The following is a 23,056-nucleotide window of genomic DNA, read 5'->3' as shown; positions in this document are numbered from 1 at the left end:
AGTATATTTTCGACAGTTAGTTAACAGGAATGCTCTCACGCAGCCTATCTAAGATTGGGAAGCCTTTATACAGCAGCAGAGGACAATTCAAGAAGCAATAAAGTGATGAACACGAAACATGTAAGCTAGCTTGCTTTAGAAAAGGAGATTGCAGGAGTTTTGTTAAGATATATAAAAGGGGAGAGTGAACATTGAGGATGGCTGCAGAGAAATGGAAAACAAAGAATTGGAGAATGACCTGAGTAGGTACTTTCCGTCAATCCTCACAATGGTAGATACTATGAACATTCCAGAACTTAAAGCGAGTCAAGGGTGATGAATGGATGTAGTGATCAGCGCTGAGGAGAAGGTACTGGGGAAGCTGCAATGTTTGAAAATGGATAAATCACACAGCCTGGAAGGATAACAACCAATGTTCTGAAGGAATTAGCGGAGGAGATTGTGAAACCATTGGTCGCGACTGTTCAGGAATAACTATCATCAGACCGAGTCCCAGAGAACTGGAAAATGGACAATTTAAAATCTCTGTGTAAGAAGGAAGAAAGGCAAAATACAGGAAATCATAGGGCAGTATAGCCTCGCATCGGCCGTTATTAGGGATTTAGAGTGCATTGCTAGCAATGACATTGCAGAGTTCTTGGAGGTGCATGGTAAAATAGGGCTGAGTCAGCATGGCTTCATCAAGGAGTGGTCCCGCTGACAAGTCTGTCAGAATTCTATCAGAAAATAATGAGCAGGTTTGACAAAGGGAGGATGTGATCTCATTTGCTTATAGGCAGTGTGTTAACTTTGAATCTGTGTTAAATTGAATCATGTTAATTTATTGGTTACAACTTGCATAAGCAGATGTACATAAACAAATAAAATTGCAGAGGAACAATTCAATAGTAGATAAATAAAATAAGGACGGAGGGTCGGGTGATGTGTTGTTTCTCCATGATGTGGGTGTGGTCGACCCCACTGTGGTTCCCAGTGACCATGTCTGGAGAAAATGTCGCATGCAAGAACAACTCTGGTTCTGAGTTGATGAGCTGGAGTTTGAGCTTCAAACATTGCGAGGCATCAGGGAGGGGGAGAGTTCCCTGGATGCTGTGATTCAAGAGACAGTTCCACTCCTTAGATCAACTGACTCCAATTCAGCCAGTAGTTAGAAAGCAGAGAGATTATCTATGAGTGCGGCAGATAAAGGGATCCAGGACGTAGAATTGCTGGAGCCTCAGCCGCTGTCCGTGTCTAACAGGTTCAAGAGTAATGTTCCCTGTGTTGATGGGATGGGGACTGCAGGGAGGATGAGCTGATTGGCCACAGCACCGAGTTGAGGAAAGCTTTCAAGTGGGGCAAGAGAAGAGAAATGTAAATATAACTAGGGATAGTATAGTTAGCGGCATAGACACTGTTCTCTGTGACCCGGATTGAGAGTCCTGAATGTGGCGTAACCGACTGGGGTTTGGGTAAGGGATATCTCATCTGGGCTGCTAGGGAACTTCGAGTGTGAGAATAAAGATCCATTGATCATGGTCTGTGTCGGTACCAACGACAGAGATAAAACTAGGACAGAGGTTCTGCTAAGGGATACGAAGAGCTCGGAGCTAAATTGGAAAACAGAATCAAAAAGGAAATAATCTCTGGATTACGGCCTGAGCCATGAGCTAATTAGCACAGGGTCAGCAGGAAAATGAGTGGTTCAAAGTTTGGTGTGGGAGAAATGGGTTTGTATCATGGGAAATTGACACAAGACACTGGGGAAGGAGTGCACTGTTCTGATTGGACGGTCTTCATCTGAACCGGGTTGGGATTTGAGTCCTAGCAAATCGCATAACCAGGGCTGTAGACTGGGCATTAAGCTAAATGGGGGTGAGGTGGTGTCAGTTATAGGGGAAATTATAAAACCCGAATTAAAGGAGCGGGTAAGACTGCAGATCTCAAGAAGAAGGCTTTGGTATGCTTTCCTTTGTTGGTCACAATATTGAGTACAGGAGTTGGGAGGTCATGTTGCGGCTGTAGAGGACATTGGTTCGGCCACTGTTGGAATATTGCATGCAATTCTGATCTCTTCGTATCAGAAAGATGTTGTGAAACTTGAAAGGGTTCAGAAAAAAATTACAAGGATGTTGCCATGTTTGGAGGATTTGAGCTATAGGGAGAGGCTGAGCAGGCTGAGGCTGCTTTCCCTGGAGCGTCGGAGGCTGAGGAGTGACCTTTTAGAGATTTACAAAATTATGAGGGGCATGGATATGATAAATAGACAAAGTCTTTTCCCTGGGGTCAGGGAGTCCAGAACTAGAGGGCATAGGTTTAGAGTGAGAGGGGAAAGATATAAAAGAGACCTAAGGGTCAAAATTTCACGCAGAGGGTGGTACGTGTATGGCATGAGCTGTCAGAAGATGTGGTGGAGGCTGGTACAATTGCAACTTTTAAGAGGCATTTAGATGGGTATATGAAGAGGAAGGGTTCGGAGGTATATGGACCGGGTACTGGCAGGTGGGACTAGATTGGCGATATCTGATTGGCATGGACAGGTTGGACCGAATGGTCTGTTTCCATTCTGTACACCTCGATGACTCTAAAACTCTAAGTTATTCAAATCTTCAGTACAGACGCAGAGTATGGAAAGTGTTAGCAATCAAACTTCAAACACTCAGGTCAAACAAATGACGATGAGAAGAGCGATGGTTACTACAGGGCTGAACTGTTATATCGGAATGCATGCAGTATAAGGAATAATGTAAATAAGCTTGTGGCTCATACACAAATTGGCAGATCGCCATCACGGAGACGTTGCTGCAAGAGGATCAGAATTGGGAGCTGAATATTCAAGGATATGCATCCCATCAAAAAGATAGGCAGTTGGGCAGAGGGGATGGGGCTCTCTTATTAGTAAGCAATGCAATTAAATCAATAATAAGAAATGATGTAAGGTAAAATGGTGTAGAATCTGTGTCGGTAGAATTGAGGAATCAAAAAGGTTAAAAACAAGTAGTTGGAGTTCTGTTCAGGCCTCCAAACAGTACTCAGGAGCTGGGGTGCAAAATACACCAGGAGCTAAAAAGATGTGTAGGAAATACAAAGTTACAGTGATCATGTGGGATTTCATTACGGAGGTGGGCTGTGAATTCAGTTTGATGGTTGTTTGCAAGAAAAGCAATTTGTGGAATGTCTATGAGATGGCTTTTTGGAGCAGCTTGTGCAGGCAGATTAGATGAGGGAGCTTAAGGTGAAGAAAATCATAGGAGGCAGTATCGTAATATAATTGAATTTACTCTGCAATTTCAGATGGAGAAGTTATATTCAGGAGTAACGGTATTAAAGCTGAATAAAGGCAACTACAGAGACATGAGAGAGGTGCTTGGTAGAATTGACTGGTAGAAGGGCCCACCCGGAGAGACAGTGGACAGGAGACAGCAATGACAGGAGACTTTTTGAGTAATTCGAGATGCAGCAGAGATTTCCCCTGAGTAAAATGAGGCAGAGTACATGGAGAATGAGGTAACCATGACTGATGAGGGAAGTCAGCTATAGCAGGGAGTAAGGAAAAATTTCTTTTAAAACCGCAATGAATAGCTTAACCTCTGTCGTGGGTAAGATCCTGGAATCCATTGTGAAGGATGAGATTTCTGAATACTTGGAAGTGTTTGGTAAAATAGGGCAAAGTCAGCATGGTTCCATCAAGGGAAGGTCATGCCTGACAAATTTGTTGGAAATATTTGAAGAAGAAATGAACAGGCTCAATCAAGTACAGCCAATGGATGCTATCCACCTGGACGCCAAGAAGGCCTTTGACAAGGTGTCACACAGGAGATGATTGAGTATGATAAGGGTCCGTGGTGTTAGAAGCAAGGAAGAGGCGTGAATAGGAACTTGCCTGTCTGACAGAAAGCAGAGAGTGGGGATAAAATGGTCCTTCTCAGAATGGCAGCCGGTGGCAAGAAGTGGTCCACAAGGCTTAGTGTTGGAATCATAACTTTTTACTTGTTATGTTAACAATATAGATGATCGAACTGAGGGCGCTCTGGCTAAGTTTGCAGACGATACAAAGATAGGCAGATGGACTGGTCGCATAGAGAGGCTGAAGAAGAAATTGACCAGGTAAAAGTGCTGGCAGATGGATTCCAACGTCATAAAGTGTGAGGTCATGCACTTTGTCACGAAGAATTGAGGCATGGTCTATTTTCTAAATGGGGAGAAAATTCAGAATTCTGAAGTGCAAAGGGACTTGGGAGTTCTAGTGCAGGGTTCTCTGAAGGTAAGTTTGTAGGTTAAGGCAGTAGTTAAGAGGGCAATTGTATTTATTATTGATGGCATTTATTACGGGAGGAATTGAATATAAGAACAGGCTGTATACAGTTTTGGTCAGACTACATTTGGAGTGTTGAGCGCACTGTTGAGCCCCATATCTCAGGAAAGGTATACTGCCCCTGGAGAATGTCCAGAAGATTTTCACGGGAATAGTCAAAGGAGTGAAAAGTTTGTTGTATGGCGAATGTTTGAGTTTTTGGGTCTATACTTGATAAAGTTTAGAAGGAAGAGTGGAAATGTAATTGAAACATATAGAATACTGAATGACCTGAACAGAGTGAATGTGCATAAGATGTTTCCATTGGTATGAGAAACCAGGACCTAAGGACACAGCCTAAGCTTAAAGGGAACATCTTTTAGGATGTTGCTAAGGAGAAACTTCTTTCACCAGGGAATGGTGAATCTTTGAAATTTATTTGCAGAGAAGGCCGTGGGATCAGGTTATTGAGTATATGTGAGACGGGGATAGCTTTTCAGAATATTCAGGGGATCAAGGGTTACGGGGAGAAGGTCGGAGAATGGGTTTGAGAAACTTATCAGCGATGACCAAATGGCAGAGCAGACTCGATGGGCTAACTGTCCTAGTTTCAGCCCCTATGTCTTATAGTATTATGATTTAAATTTTAAGGAGTCTTTTTGTATCTCTGAGAAAATTCGTGTTCTTCATGAAGGTCAGAAGCTGGTGGAAATAGACAATAGACAATAGACAGTAGGTGCAGGAGTAGGCCATTCTGCACTTCGAGCCTGCACCACCATTCAGTATAATCATGACTGATCATCTTTAATCAGTATCCTGTTCCTGCCTTATCTCCATAACCCTTGATTCCACAATCCTTGACAGCTGTCTCCAACTCTTTCTTAAATGAATCCAGAGACTGGACCTCCGCTGCCCTCTGGAGCAGAGCATTCCACACAGCCACTACTCTTTGGTTGAAGAAGTTTCTCCTCAACTCTGTCCTAAATGGCCTACCCCGTATTTTGAAGCTGTGTCCTCTGGTTCGGCACTCACCCATCAGTGGAAACATGTTTGCTGCTCACCAGAGTATCCAATCCTTTAATAATCTCAAATGTCTCAATCAGATCCCCTCTCAGTCTTGTAAACTATAGGGTATACAAGCCCAGTCGCTCCAGTCTTTCAGTGTAAGATAATCCCGCCATTCCAGAATTGACCTCGAGAACCTACGCTGCACTCCCCCAATAGTCAGAATGTCTTTCCTCAAATTTGGAGACCAGAACTGCACACAGTGCTCCAGGTGTGGTCTCACCAGGGCCAAAAATAGTTGACTGTTTTTGAATGAAGATATTTTGGCTGCTGTTAGGATGGTGGATAATATGACATTCAGTGCAGGATCACACACTAACTGCACTGTATTAATGTGGGGATAGTTTATTCAAAACCTGGACCTCTCTGTTTCTGTCAATCGCCGTGGGGAGTGGGGGTTGGGGCGGGTAGGCGTAACGTCCTCAGAGACACTTAAACTATCCAGAACCATGCATCCTGAACGAATCAACAGTCACCGAATTTATCGCCTTCTCATTGTCTGTTTCGAATATAAGGAGTGATTGATCATCCCTCTCAGGGTTCAATGCAATCACCTCTTATTATCTCACAGCGCTACAGATCAACCTTTACTCACTACGCATGGTGCCAGCATCCCAGGGATTAATCCGGTGGGACTCTTGTTCATTCTCTCTGTGGTAAGGAGATCACTCCATATGAAGGAGATAAAATCTGTCCACAATACCCCAACCCCTGCCTCAACAACGCTCTCACAGTTGATCACAATAACTCCTTTCCCTCACTGAGCCGGCTCCATGTCCTTCATGTGACACAGGATACCATTCATTTACAATGTACAGCCACTGACGGGGAATTTAAACCATCCTTACATCGGTAGGTCAGCATCAATAAAGCTAGCGCCCCTCTGGTTTAGACTCAATCACAAAGAATACGTCTAAAAGTGTGAGTGGCCACCTACCTGAATGTAATTCAGCTGCAGGAATATGGGATACAGGCAGAGGAAAGGGGTTATCTTTCCTTTTCGTCTGCCCTCACGGGATGTATTCAGCCCTGGTCAGGCCAGCATGTTATGTTGACCTTGAACTGAGTGGCTGGTTAGCTGTTCCACAGGACAGTAAAGATTAAAACACAGTGCTGTGAGTTTGCAGTCACACAGAGACCTGACCAGAGAAGAATGACCCATTGCGTTCGCTAATGGGCATGAGGCAAGCCGATATCAACAGATTATTATTTTGTGGCTTTAGATTATGAGCCAGCGACGTAACCACCATACACTGTCTTCCCTTCTTTCTAATTCTGTGCTGAGAACAATGTAAACATCTCAAGTGCAATTATTTTGCAATGGACACATGGTAAGAATGGGCTTGAAACAGCTGTATGCGGAGATTAACAAAGGCACAAATGATAGTTTATTCAGGAATTGTACTGAGGCTGAGGAGGAGTCTGGGATGTCATGTTGGTGGGACTGGACAGAAATGGTGAGTGGGGAGGATACGGAAATATCAACTTGTGCAGGAGAAAACGATTCAAGGAGAACAGTTTATTTCATCCTCACATATTGGTGCGTATTTTTAAAATAATCATTTGCTAGTTATAATATGTAAGGAATGGAATCTTTGATTGGAACTGAAAACATAGACTTGCACCTTTCCAAACTTTACGTATCATGTCCATCAATTCAGTTCAGACCGTTTCACTAGACAGATTGAGTGACTTACCAGGAACACCAACTATAGCAAGGATAGGATAGTAACCAGCTTGAATAACCATCAGTACATCTTCAATCCGCGATGTTAATGATATCCAAGGCTGGGAAAGCCAGAAAAGACCCGAGGATAAAGTCCTGTCCATTGTTGGAAATTTCCATTTGAATTTCCTCAGATCTTGATCCATTGTTGGAACACTCCAGTGTACTCTTCCCAGATTCTGATCTCTCCTCCCTCTCTCCTTGAAGCTGCTGCTCCCTGTTACTGGTGTGGATGATGCTCCCGCTCATACTATGGGATTACACATTGAACACATTCCATTATTGATAGAAGATTGAAACTCTCAAGGGACCCATAGGATCCATGGAGACTCGCATAATCACCATCGCTGAACAAACAGCTCCAGCTAACCTCTCTAAATGTGATACTGTTTTACTAAAATTCAAAATAACTTTGAACACATGCATTCTGGATGTGAGATGTGAGTGTGACTGAAGGAGGAATGTTGGAGATGACATATTATTTGTGTGTAATCATTCAGTCTGCCTTGGATATAGAGGTAATGCCGGAGGTTTAACTGAACATAAACATGCTTCTCCGCTCATAAATGGAGAAATAAATCCGATAATTACTGATCAGTCATTGCAAAATCAGTAAAACATTGAGAGAACATCTTCCATCTGTGATCTGATGGCAACATGTGCCTAAGACAATGTGGGTTTATAACAATCAAACGGCATGCATATGTTAACAGAGAATTGTACATGACAAATACAATTCAGATTGTTCTTGCAGAATCAGAGAGGGCAAGCGTGAGTGTTGATGTTATCAATGTTAAGGAACTGTGATGAAGTGTCATTTACTGACTTCAATTACATTGTGATTAAGACATTGGGGAAAAGACAGAAGATAGAGAGGACTGGGGGACATGGGTGTTCAAACTGGGAAGAGGAACATTGCTGTTCCCTAGTTATCAGTATTGGAACGTTACACTTTATAACTCATATGAAGAACAGATTCAAGGATAAATCTATGATGAGAAATTAGCAGAGACAATATTAATGAAATGTATTTTAAAAATGCAAAATACAGGGCCAAAATGATTTTCTATACAGACCAAAATATGCAAAGTATAAAGAGATAAGTTTGTTAAAATGCACTCCTGATATTGAGTTATATAAATTGAAATGTGGATGTGAAAACTGCAAAAGTGATGTGCATACTGTATCAATCATTATTTGATCCACAGCAGAGATGCTGATTTCCTTTCTGTCAGTGATACCCCTCACTGAGATTCTCTGGACCAGTCTGTCACGCAGTGTCTGGAGGTGGCGTGGGAGAGTTGGGTGGGGTTATCATTTCCTGCTGCTCATGGCACAGTTTATTTTTTTTTTAAAATCCACCTTCACCATATAACTAATCTATGGTCTTTTGAGTTATGTTTAGCTGTCAGTAACATATCTCTGTGATGTTATTGGAAAACAATGATCTGGGACGACAGCCAGTATCAGCAGAGTGGTCACAGGGAATGGCACCCAGACAAATGGATTGCAGTTCAGAGGAATTTCTAAATAAAACTTCCAAATTCTGTCTGTCCGTATTTATCTACCCTCATGCTGCCTTTTGATCTATCTGACTTCACTCTCATCTAACACCTCTTCCTCTCCCACTCAGTCACTCGCTCCACTTTCTATCCTCTCTCAGTTTACCTCCATTAACTTTCTGTTCCCCGGTTTATTTCTCTGTCACGCTATCTATCTCCACACGCTCTCTCTATCTCCAGTTGTGCAGTTGAAGAGCTTGTGACCCCACAATGGGTTGACTGACCTCCATCGGTGTTATAATAATTCAGCAGTTCTCTGATCCACAATAAAATTTTTAGGTGTCTGGTCAGAAAAGCTGGTGCGGTGACAGGTACAGTGCACAATCACCCATTATCTCTTCCTGTTCTTCTCTGATGTACAGCTGCCTTGAAATGTCTGTGCAAACAAAATAGACCAAATGAAATTCGAGCAGTCCAGAAGACGTTCATGACGGTGTATTTCAATTAGGATTTAAGGAAGGATGAGATTCTAGAAAAACCTAAGCAATGAAAGAAAAACAGAACAACACAAGAAATAGCACATGAATGCAACATGTGGCACCAAGTAGGCTTCATGGTATTATCGCTAGATTATCAATCCCGAAAATCAGATCTTGTTCTGTGGACCCAGGTTCTAAACGTGCCATTGCAGAAGGTGGAAATTCAACTCAATATTTTTTTAAAAAACTGGAATTAAGAATCTACTGATGAGAATGAAATCTCTGCCGATTGTCAGAAAAGAAAAACCGTTTGGCTTAATAATATCCTCCAATGAAGTAATCTTGCATCCTCACTCCAGACCCAAAGCAATGTGATGACTCTCAGTCGCGCTCTGAAATGGTCTAGCGTGTCATTCAGTTATACCAATCGCTACAAAATCTCAAAGAAATGAAACCAGGTGGACCAACAGTTATCGATCGGACCATCGAAAACGTCAGTTGGAAACATCACTGTCGGACCTGCAAAGTCCTCCTTACTAACACCTGAGGGCTTGTGCCAATATTGGAACAACTGCCTTACAGACTAGTCAAGCAAAAGCCTGACATAGTCATGCTCATGAAATTATAACTGAAAGAAATACCCCAGAAACCACCATCACCATGACTGGATATGTCCTGGCCCAAGGTCAGGACCAATCCAGCAGAGGGGGAAGCTCAGTGCGATACATTCTGGAGGTAGTTACTCTGCGAGTCCCCAAAATTAACACCAAACCCAATGAAGTCCCATGGCTTTAGACTAAACGTGGGCAAAGCAGCCTTACTGATTAACATGAAACGTCACAGCGCCAGAGACCTGGGTTCATTTCCCGCCTCAGGCAACTTCCTGTGTGGAGTTTGCACATTCTCCCCGTGTCTGCGTGGGTTTCCTCCGGGTGCTCCGGGTTCCTCCCACAGTCCAAAGATGTGCAGGTCAGGTGAATTGGCCATGCTAAATTGCCCGTAGTATTAGGTAAGGGATAGATGTAGGGGTATGGGTGGGTTGCGCGTCAGCGGGGCGGTGTGGACTTGTTGGGCCGAAGGGCCTGCTTCCGCACTGTAAGTAATCTAATCTAATCTAGTCATTCCTCAGCTGGATCAGTACTCCTCCATGTTGAACAACACTTGGAGAAAGCACTGACTGTGAAAATGGCACAAATTTATTCTCGCTGAGGAATTTCAAAATCAACCACCAAGAGTGGTTTGGCAGCAGCACTACCGATCACGCTGGTCGTATCCTAAAGGACATATCTACTTGATTGGGTCCGCAGAAGGTAGTGAAGGAATGAACGGGACGGAATAAAAAACATACCTGACCTCATCCTTACCAATCTACCAACTGCAGATGTATCTGTCCATGACAGCATCGGTAAAACTGAACACCACACTGTCGTTGAGGAGACAGAGTCTCACGGGCACATTGAGAATAAACACTATAGTGTTGTGTGGCACTATCAACATGCTAAATGGCACAGACTTCAAACAGATCTAACAACTCAAGACTGAGTATCCATAAGACGCTGTGGTCCAACAACAGCAGAAGAACAATACCCTAGCACAATTTGTAATCTCATGGTGCAGCATATAAACCACTCAATCATTACCATCAAACCAGAGGATTAATCCTATTGCAATAGAGAGTGAAACAATGAGAAAAAAAACTGCTCAAGTATGTTCTGTACATAAAACTCAGGACAAATTCAAACCAGCCAAATACCGCCTCATCGGTCTACTCTCCATCATCAATAAAGTGATGGAAGGACTCATCAATAGTGCTATCAAGCAGCACATGCTCAGCAATAACCTTCTCAGTGACGCCCAGTTTGGGTTCCACCGGGGACATTCAGATCCTGACCTCACCACAGTCTTTGTTCAAACATAGAAAAAGGAACTGAATTCCAGCACTTGAAAATCAAGGCTGCATTCGTTCAAATGTGGCATCAAGGAACCCAAGCAAAAAGGAGATTTAGAGCCAGTATTTCATTATTGGAGTTATACCTGTCAGATAGGAAAACGGTTATTGTTGTTGGAGGTCAGTCATCACACTTCCAGAATATCTCTGCAGTAGTCCCTCAGGATAATGTGGACGTAGGTTTGCTCCATGAGCTGGAATGTTCATTTTCAGATGTTTCGTCACCATACTAGGCAATATCTTCAGTTGCCCTCCGGATGAAACCTAGGTCTAAACACCTTCTGTTGCTTCATCAATGGCCTTCTCTCCATCATAAGGTCAGAAGTGGGGATATTCGACGATGACTGCAAAATGTTCAGCACCATTTGCAAATGCTCAATTATGGAAGCAGTCCATGCCTAAAGGCAACAGGATCTGGACAATATCCAGGCTTGGGCTAATAAATGACAACTAACACTGGCACCACACAAATGCCAGACAATGACTATCACCAATAAGAAACAATATAACCACTTGGTATTCAGCAGCATATTTGTCACTAAATTCCCCTCCCCACCACACTATCAATACACTTCAGGTTACCAATGACCAGAAACTCAACTAGACTCGCCACATAAATATAAGAGCAGATCAAAGGCTAGGAATATTGTGCATTTAACTCACCTCTTGTCTTCCAAAAGCATGCTCACCATCTACAAGACACAAGTCAGGTGTGAGATGGAATACTCCCCAATTGCCTGAATGAGTGCATCCACAACGACACTGAAGAAACTTGACACCATCCAGGACAAAACAGCCCAATTGATTGGCACCACATCCACAAGCATTCACTCCATTCACCACCTCTGCTCAGTAGCAGCAGTATGTACTATCTACAAGACAACACCTTTCAATCCTACAATCACTTCCATCTTGAATGACAATGGCAGCAGGCTTTGGCGAACACCACCACCTTCAAACTCCCTTCCAAACCAGTCAACATCCTGAGTTGGAAATATATCACCATTCTTTCACTGTTGCTGGGTCAAAACCCTGGAATTCCCTCCCTCATAGCATCGTGGATCAACTCACAGCAGGTGGACTGCAGCAGTATAAGAAGGCAACTCAGCACCACCTTCTCAAGAGGGTAACTAGGGACGGAAAAGAAATGCTGGGTCCATCCAGCGATTCCTATAACCAAAAAAAAAAGTTTAACAAGTTCCAAGTTGAACACCTCGATGTAACAGGTTTTCTGATTTGAACATGAACAGGAAAGCAGTGTTTCTGATACTGAACATTTTCGACCTTTATGTTATTAGAAAGGTGTTCTGTGGTCCATGACATATTGTTGCTGAGTGCTGTGATAAATTGCACCTGTTTTATTAAATGCAATATTATTGTAACAGAATCGATCCTTCAAAAATACCAGATTGAAAATGACAATCATCGTCGAGACAATGTACTCCCGCCAGATGAGACTCGCAGATAGCAGCTTATATTCAACATTTTAGTGCGCTACTGACTGAAACTGAATCCTCCCACCGTCCATATTACAGGGGTTACCATTGACCAGAAGGTGAATTCAAATCAAAATACAGATACAACGGTGTCAAGAGCAGGTCTGAGATTTACAATTCTGCACTGAATAATAGACTGTATGACAATACAGGCATGCTATATAGCAATAGATTTAGGCCATTCAGCCTATCTCTTCACCCTGAAACTGTCTCATTTTGTCATAGTCTCGAAGACTTGTGGAAATATCTTCTATAGTCTAACTGTATCAATCTTTGCAGTAATCGCTTAGTTTCAATCAGATGCGCCCCCCAACCCCCACCATTCTTCTAAATTCCATTGAGTACAGACATAGAGCCCCCAACTGCCGCTCATATGACAAGCCATCATTCCCAGGATAGATCATGTCCAACACCCGTAGATACTTCCCCAGAACAGCTCACAATACTCCAAATCCCGTCTGTCCATAGCCCATTACATTCTCAGCAGTATGTCTCCGCTCTTGTATTCTCACTCTCTTGAAATGAATGTTAACATTGCATTTGCTTTCCGAAATGCTAACTGCACCTGCACATTAACCGTAAGAGAGGACGATGACTCCAAACTCCTTTTGTGCCTCAGATTTCATGAAGCCTTTTAGAACATAGTGTCTGCCTGTATTCCGCCTACTGGAGTGCATAATCTCAAATGTTCCATATGGCGTTCCATCAGCCATGTGTTTTCCCAGTGTCCTAAACTGTCCAAGTCTTTCTGCAGCCTCACCACTTCCTCAATATCACCTGCCCATCCAATCATCATTGCATCATCTGCAAACCTCGCAAAACTTCCGTCAGGTCAAATGGTTCACGTAAATGCAACTTTCTGACTACCTAAGGACTGTCCACCATTGAAAAGGCACAACGCTCAAGATGCTTGACTCCACTGAGGTTAAAGCAGCATGACTGGAATTACACCTGCAATGCCTTCACTCCTTGCACCACTGGCACTGACACCCTGCTCACTATTTTATTATGTATTTACCGTATTATGGTGACACAGAACTTGATGGCACATGATCTTAGTCTATTAATGGCAATCTGTCTCAAGGCTGACTGTGTGTTGCTCACACCAACGAATGTAATTTTATGTTGAAGATGACAGAGGGAGGTGGGGGGAGGAGATTTCGATCATAAATGACTGTGTGACTGTCACTGAGGGCTGACACAGGCTGCAAAAGCCCCAGATGTACCTGTGTCTGTTGTCACCGCTGCAGGCATGGTCAGTCTTTCAATGAGTCAAATCAAAGAAAGTGATGGGCTTGGACAGTGTTTCTGGCTGAGCACTCAGATCCTCTTTGTACCAACTAGCAGAGGTATTCACATACAACTTCAGCCTCTCCCTCCAGAATCCGAAGTCCCAATCTGATTCAAGACGGCTATCATCATCCTCGTGAGAAAGCACATGAAACATGCCCTTATAGATGATCATCCAGTGGCTCCGACCTAAATAATCATGAAGTGCTTTGAGAGGCTGATTATGGCCTACACCAACTCCAGTCTCCCAGCCTGACTTGCTGCACTATGATTTGCCGACTGATGTAAAGGGTGCACAACAGATGCCATATCCGAGCCTGCACGCATCATTGGAAGATCTGGACAACAAGGACACTTACACCAGACTCCTGATCATTGACTAAAGCTCCACCTTCAAAATCATTATCCCTTACAGACTAATCCCAAAATTCCATGACCTTGGTCTCGGTTCCATCCTCTGCAACTGGCTCCTCAGATTTCTGACCCACAATCGTGAAGATAGGTTAAAACCACCTCCTCCACAATAACAATGAACACTAAAGCTGCTGGAGGATATGTTCTCAACACCCGACAATACTCCCTTACACCCACGGCTGTCCCCTCAGCCCACTACTGTCCTCCCTATGCACCCATGACTGTGCCCTCAGCACCTTACTGTACGCCCTGTACACCCACGGATGTGCCCTCAACCCCCTACTGTATTCCCTGTACACCAACGGCTGTGTCCTCAGCCCTTCACTGTCCTCAATGCACACCCAAGTGTGTGCCCTCAGCCCTTTACTGTATTCCATGTACTCCCACGTCTGTGCCCTCAGTCCCTTATGGTACTCCAGGTACACCCACGGCTGTGTCCTCAGCCCCCGACTATCCACCGTGTACATCCACGGATGTGACCTCAGCCCATTAGTGTGTTCCCTGTACACCCACTGCTGTGCCCTAAACCAACTGTTGTACTCTTTGTAAACCCACGGTTGTTTCTGCAGCCCCCTAATGTCCTCTTTGTACAACCACGGCTGTGTCCTCAGCCCCCTATGTTCTCCCTGTACAGCCACGGCTGAGTTTCCAAATTCCAAACAACGCCAGCTACAAGTTCGCTGATGACATCACTATAGCAGTATGGATATTTAACAACAACACGTCAGAATCTAGAAAGGCAATAGAGAGCTTGGTGGCATGGTGCATTGATAATGATCTCTCTCTCTAATCCGGCAAATGTAAAGAACTGATCACTGACTTTATGAAGAAAGGAGGGGAACACACCCCATCTACATCAACCGATTGTGGGAGTGCAGAGCTTCAAGTCCCTCGGAGTGATGATAACTCACAACCTGTCCTGAACTTCTCACATAGGTCCGACGGTCGGGAAGGTTCAACAATGCCTCTCCTTCCTGAGGTGATACAGGAAAATCAGCATACACTATTTCTACAGATGGACCATTGAGAGGGTATTGTCCCGGTGGATAACAGCCTGGTACAGCAACTGCTCTACTCAGGATTGTTAGAAACAACAGAAGGTTGGGGGCACAGCTCTGACCAACACGGACTCTAACATCCCAACCATTGATTCCATTTACATGGCTCGTTGCCACAGAAAGGCTGCCAACATCTACCCCAGATTACTGAGGGAAAGGAGAGAGGAAAGAGGTGGGGCATTAACAGATATCTTTGTAGCATCCTTGAACACGGCTGAGGTCGTGGAAGACTGGAAAATTGTTAAACCCCTTGTTTAAGAAAGGTAGTAGGGATTATCCAGTCAATTATGGACTGGTGAGACTGATGTCAGGGGTCGGGAATCTGCCAGAGAAGATACTGAGGGATAGGATCTACTGTCATTTGGATGAAAATAGTCTTATCAGTGATGGACAACATAGTTTTGTGCAGAGAAGGTCATGTCTTAACAAGTCAATAGAATTCTTTGAGGATATTACAAAGTTGATTGATGAGGGAGAGACTGTAGATGTCATGTACATGGACTTCAGGAAGGCATTTGGTATGTTTCCCCTCGGTCGGGTTATGGAGAAAGTGAAAGTCACATGGTGCGCTAGCTACGTGGAGAAAGAACTGGCTGGGCAACAGGAGGCAGAGAATAATAGAGGGAGGGAGTTTCTCAAAATGGAGAACTGTGACCAGTGGTTCCATTTAAGATGTTTCTAGAAAGATACATGAATGGGCAGGGAACAAAGGGATACAGATCCTTAGAAAATAGGCGACAGCTTTAGATAGAAGATTTGGATCGGCGCAGGCTTGGACCACCGAATGGCCTGTTTCTGTGCTGGAATGTTTTGTTCTAACATTAGCAAAGACACATCACACCCCAGTAATGGTCTCCCACAACCTCTTCCATCAGGCTAAAAGATATGGAAGCTTGAAAACACTGAGCAGCTGGTTCATTAAAAGCTTCTTCTTAACTGTTATTAGACTGATGAATGCACTCTCTAATCTCAAATAATACTGATCTTGTTCATGTTGATCTCGCCTCGCGCACGCCGTGTACAGCGTAACCTGCATGCCTCTCAGACATGTTTTACAGCCATTGTTCTGCACATCCTTGCTTACTATGACCAACCTGTACACCTTGGTACAGGTCAAAGTAAATCCTCATCTTCCTCCCTCCAGTTCACTCCGAGTTCTCTCTGGTCCTCAGCCCCATCACCTCCCATTCCCCACCCCAGCAAACTGTGTGCTTTGTGTCTCACTATTTCTCTCACACTGTCTGTTTCCTTGTATTTTCCTTTTCTCTGCCTTTTCCCTGAACTTACTATCTCCCATTTTCCCTGTCCATGTGACTGTTTGTTTCTTGTTTTGTTTCCTTTCTCTGCTTTACTGACTGTCATTCTGTTTCACTCGCTGTGTTCTCTCTCTCCTTATACGTGTCTGTTTAGTTCTCCCTCGATGTGATGGTGATGGCTACTCTATTGTTTTGAAGCATGTGATGGCTCTTTGGTTGGATGTTGGCAATATTGGTTAAATTTCAATTGTTGTCAAAACAGCAACCAGAACTTGGATATCCATTTAATAGCCAATTGCTACATTTAAATATTATGGAACTGCCTTCTCCCACGCTCTGCATTCTGGCAACTGAAAGCATTCTATTCATGTGCATAATAGTGTGACGGTAACAGCTCTTCCCAGGACCAGAAGAAACTACAGACGGTTGTGTGCACAGCCCAGACTATCATGGAAGTCAACCTTCCATCCATTTATACTTCTCATTGTGAGCGAAAGGCGGGGAACATCAAGTATCTCTCCAAAACCAGTAATGATCTCCTATAACCTCTTCCAAAAGGGAGAAGGTACAGAGGCTTGAAAACATGGACCAGCATGCTCAGGGACACCATCTTCCTTACCTTAATTACACTGACGAATTGACATCTCTAACTTTTCATTTAATATTAATCTTGCAAAAGTCGATCTTGCTTTGCACACCTCCTGTGCAGCTGTCACCTTGTGTTCCTCACTCTGTGTAAGTGCCATTGAGGCTCAAGGTCTTCTCAAGGGCAATCAGATGAGTGAACTAATGCTGGCCCAGCCATCGATATCTGTTTCACATTAATAAATTTAAGAAGATGACGACACACAGCGAAGACAGACAATGGGATCAAATCACTTTAAACGTGATCTTAGATATATACAGGTTTCTGAAAGTAGAGTGTTCCTACAAAACCTTTCATAAGCTGATATGGCATAAAGCAAAGTAGCATTAATTTATGTGGGAAAAATCATCTTTCTTGGTAGAAGTGAAAATCCTCTTTGGATTTCTTTTGGTTAGCGAAAACAGGACGGAATGAAGGTTTTTCGGAAAGGGAAGTGGCAAAAAGTGAATATTTGAAAAGCGGGGTATCCATGTACCGACATGGGCATGATATTCAGGAAGATGGGAAAAGTTAAAAATAAATGAGGTGGATCTCACATTTTATTTCCATCCCAGCTAATCATCATTCCTGTTGTTTGTTCCTTTTCTTCTATCTCTCTCTTTCTCTATCGATTTAGCTCACTCCTCCTCCCTTTCACAGCAGACTTCCCTGTCACCATCATTATTCGCACTATTTTCCAACTGGTTTCAGTTCAGGAAAGCTCCCAGCACTTTCTGTTCTTTGCTTTGCATTTCTTATGCAATTACAGATCTCCAGCATCTTCTTGTATTTGGTTTAAGCTTCAAAATTGTTATTCCATGGGAAGTCGGCATCTCTGCCAGGGCAGCATTTGTTAATCATCACTAATTGTCCTGATTGTGAGGCCATTCCACAAGCCAATATAAAATCAAGCACATTGATATGGGTCTGAATTCACACTTAACCCAGACCGGGTAGTAACATTAAATTTCTTTAAAGTCATAAGTGAATCAGCAAGATTTTCAAAATCTGGGTTTTATGGTTGTTTTTCGTGAAATGCACTTTATTCCAATTCTTATCATTTTTATTGAAGTTCTGCCATCCGCTGTGGTAGGACTTGAAACAAATCGCTTGAAACAATGTCTTTCGTTTAATAAGCTTTGCTCCTGAATTATATCCAGCGACATTCCTACTATGTAACGTTGTCCTAATCATGAAGTAACGTCCGAGACAAGAACAATTTTGTGATTGAAATACTTGTAACTGGAAAAGTGGCCAGAAGAGAGCTTGAAATATAAAGTCTGAATTTTACCAACGTGCAGACAATGGTTTGTTCAGACACAGCACTGACGCAGAGATGGAGACTGGGGATATTATGAGCTGGTAATAGACAGGGTTCGTGACAGAAAGAACACGCGACATAGATCAATTCAGGGCCAAAAGGGATCTGAGGTTGTCCACAGTTTTGTTCTCAGATGTTTGTAAGGGAGTGGTCTGCATTTCAGATGAATGAAGACTGCAATTTGAATTGAAGACAATAGTTTCTTTCTTTGACAAATATAGATAACAGCAATTGCAATGAAGTTCAAAACTGTTTATGGGATTAATGAATGGACAGAGGTAGAAAACACCAACAATAACGAGAATAGGTTAGTAACACACCCTCCTTCGCGCCCAAAATAATGATCAGTACCGCTAATATGCGATATGGTAGAAATTCCCAACAGGGAAAGATTTTGAAAAGTCCCAAGGAAATCCTCCTCTCCATTGGTTTAATTATCCAGTCCATTATTCTCAGATTAAGATCTGTCCTCTCCACGTCTGTGCAGCTGCTGATCTTTTTTATTGTTGGAGCTGATGCATCTGCTCCTACACTGGGATAGCGCCCTGAGTGAAGCCCCTCACCAATAGGAGAGGGAAACGCTCCAGTGACACAATTACAATGCATGGAGACTGATATCAATCACAGTCACTGAGCAAACAGTTCTAGCTTTCAATACAACACATTCAGTTCACAATATAACTGGACTGGACTGGATGCTCACATCGCTGGCTATTGGTCACATCTCCCATCACTAATTGCTCTAGTGAAGTCAGTTGTGTGGGAGAATGATGGATGTTTTCTTTTCGCAGGCCAGATGACTCTGCTCTGTTGTACGTTTGCAATGCTGTAACCAGCTTACCCCGAATTTTCACCGCTCCACAAAAAAAGAAACACAATCAGGATGTTGTTACTGTGCTGATCTCTCCTTCACGGGAAGAAACGCCAGCCAACACACTGTCACTGGGTACAGTTGCTCTGCACATAGACAGGAAGTGTGGACTTCTCTGAATGTTCCTCTCCCTGCTCTAATAAAGAAACGTTGGACCTTCCATTCATAATATGCTTGAGTAATTAATTTATACAAATGGACAAACATTTTAATGCAGTTTTATTTGCTATAAAGCAGTAATTTTTACGGTTTTTCTCCTCAGTCCCAAACCAAAAGTGAACTTATTCATTAAGACTTTTGAATTAATGAGTCAGGTTTGGCTGGGAGATAGGGCGGAATGGGGACAGTGGCTGTGGAGACTGCATGGGGAGTACAATGATATTCCACATGTCATCAACACTCTTAACGTCAGATAGAATTAAATATAGTTCACAACAAGGATATTTTATATTTTATATTTTATATCCACACCATTTAATCATTGGGAATACAGATTGTGTAGGGTCACCGCACCTGATGCATTAACATTGATTTCTCTTCATAGCTACTGCCAGACCTGCTGAGCTTTCCCTCCAACGTCTGTTTTTGTTTGAGGTTGATCATATTGTTCATATCTTGCAGGATGCTTACAATTAAAAACAGATACTAACAACAAAATGTGCAGGGCTGTGGGGACAATACAGGAGAATAATAGTAGAGATATCGCTCATTCCAAACTGGAAGAGACAATGGTCTAAGCTTTCACCACCTTTGCTGTAATAATTCTATGTTATGCTATGAAAGCATTTGTGGGTGGGGAGACAAGCTTGTTCAATGAAGGACACAGAGTGTTCCATCATCAATAATCTATCCCTATTAGTTCATGAAGTTCAACTGCCTGTAAAATATATTTTTAAAAAAATAGATCTCCTGAGATTTATAGGATGTTCAGAATTCTTTTACTTTCTATCTTAAAGAAGAAGCAGATTTCGGTTTTAATTCAGGTGTCACAGGATTACCAACTATAATAGAACGAGAAATGACCACATTGTCCAAATATTACCAAGTTCAATGTGTAGACCTGTCAAGAAACATGAAATATAGAGATAATGGAAACATGAAATGTAAAAAGAAATTGCTGGAGAAACGAAAAAGATGAGGAAGTATATGCAGGGAGCAACAGAATTAACATGTCATATGATGTGACACTGTTCTGAAAAGTCATATTAGAATCAAAGGTCAATTTTTTGCATCTCTGCTCAGATGTTGCCAGATTACTGAGTTTCGCTCCAGCTCTTTTGATTTCTTTCTTCTTTCTGAACTGTGACAAAGTGTCTGATTTGAATGATAACAACAGTTGAATCTTGAGTATTTTGTTATGGAAATTAAAAGATAAATTACAAAGTTCCTATGTTTGACAGGGCTCTAAATATCAATGACGTATTGTATGGTGAGAACTTGTGATGAAAATGTTGAAACAAAACAGAAGTTGCTGAAACTACTCAGTAGGTCTGGGAGCATCTGTGCAGAGAAATCAGAGTTAACGTTTCAGGTCCAGTGCCCCTTCCTCAGAACTGATGGTAATATGGAAAATGTTGGTTTAAATGCAGAAAAGACTGGATGGTGAGCTTGGATGAGAAACCATCACTATTCAAGAAAATCGGGATCTGGAATTCATTCAAAATTAAGAAAGGATTTCTTGTACTCTCTCTTCTATCGCTTGGTCCTTGTTCAGGTTGTACATGTACTATATATTTCTAAATCTCCATCAAGTGCAGACGACATGTTTTTTTTTCTCCCCTACGTGGTGTTTCAATATTATTGATTATTTTCCAGTATGTATTTGCTTCCAATTCAAGGTGGATATGAGAACATGGCTTGACCTTCTGCAGTTTGCCCATAATATAGAATTTAATTGAATATTTATCCCCATCACACACGTTGAATTAAACAAACAATGCATGAGCCCACGTCCATCCTGCAGATGAAACATTTCGTCTGCTCTGGCTATTGCAGGGAATGTTACAAAGAACATTGCCACACAAAATGCTAATGTTCCAGCGCAAGATGCCAAACCCAGTTTATCCTAATTTATATATAAAACATGCAGAGGGGCGGACTGTAAAAAGTGAATTCAACTCTGTGTCGAAGATGCTATTTGTGGCTCCCTTATAAAATGTGTTAATTACATCAGTCATAAATTCACCAAAATAGGGAAAGCAAGAAACTGGAATTGTCAAATAATCCTCTGAAAAACATCTGGAGAACAGGAAGGAAATCACGGCTTGTTTGTGATATTCAGAAATGACGATTGTGAGAATGTGGAGGTGGGGAGCAGTGAAATGGTGATCAATGTTGTGGATGACACAAAGATGGGCTGGGTGGATCACAGTCAGGAGGGCTACAGGAGGACATAAACAGATTATTCAGATAGCCAGATCAATGGCCTGATGAACTTTAACACCGATAAGTTGGGAACATGCAAGTCAGAAGTAACAAGACAAGTAAATACTCAAAAGTGAGTATGAAAGAGGACGGCTAAATTTGCTTGTTTTTTCTTTGCAGCAGGAAAGGTTGAGGAGGGAATACGGTACAGATGTACAAGAGCATAAGGGGTATGGAGAGGATGAACAGACAACAGCTGTTTCCTTAGTCAAAGGATCAAAAAATAAGGGACACACGTTTAAAGAGAAAGGGAGGGGTTTGTGAGAGAATTTGTGGAATGTGTTTCGAACTGAGAGGGTAGCCTGAATCTGGAATGTGTTGTCTCGGAAGGTGGTTGAGGCAGGTAACCTCACAAACGTTTAAAAAGCCTTTGGATGTGCACTTGCTGGCACAGACGTGATGAGCCTGTTTTTCATTGCATGATTCTTTGCAGTGGCAGCCATGAACACTCTGGTATATTCTGAAACAATAAGCAATGGCATTTGTTGCTTTGTTCCTTTGCCTGTACTCAGTAAGTAACTATATTACAAAGCAGCAGCATCTCATGCAGCTTCAGCACTTACTCAACCAAAGTCAGCCCAGCCATCTCTGGGAACATCCAGGGTAATTCACATGCTCTGTGCAAGCATTGGCCAACAACAGCACTGACACTATTCTAGCTGTTTGCCACCATTATTATAGTTACAGCCATAATTTGAACACAGCTTTTCCTCCATTATAATAAACACCTCGAGCAATAAGGATGTTATTTCGCTGAAGCATAATAAATTATTTCCCAGGTATTCACTTTGACAAACAGCAAGTTTTCCTGTGTTTTTTTTTCTGTCAGTTGTTTCTCACAGAATTCCCCAACTTACCCTCTTTCCACTTTATCATTTTCTTGTGCACTGTCTCTCTGCTCTCACACACCTCACTCCCTCACATCCCCCACACTCTCCATCCTTAATTATTAATCCCTGAAAAACCTGCGCCTCGTCTCTATAATTTATTCCAACTCCCAACTCACATTTTGGACGGATTTGATTCCTTCTCTCGGTATGGTCATTAGACTGGCCGTGCCTGATGTCCTATTCACCTCGACCTTCTGCTCAGTTCCTGATCTTCTGCTTTGGTTCTTACTCTCCTGGCTTATTCAAATCCATCTGACTTGCACTCGCACACCTCCCGACAAGGATGTTGGTGTTGTCCAGTTAAGATACGACCTGTATTATTTGTACAGTTCCTCGCCTGTCTTGGAAGAGATCGCAATGATCCAACAATCTGAAATCCCCACCCTTCAACGAGCTTGTTAACAACGTGTTAAGCTAT

This window comes from Chiloscyllium punctatum, chromosome 21 (assembly GCF_047496795.1).
Source record: "Chiloscyllium punctatum isolate Juve2018m chromosome 21, sChiPun1.3, whole genome shotgun sequence".
In the NCBI taxonomy this organism is placed as follows: domain Eukaryota; kingdom Metazoa; phylum Chordata; class Chondrichthyes; order Orectolobiformes; family Hemiscylliidae; genus Chiloscyllium; species Chiloscyllium punctatum.
This window is presented reverse-complemented; position numbering follows the sequence as displayed.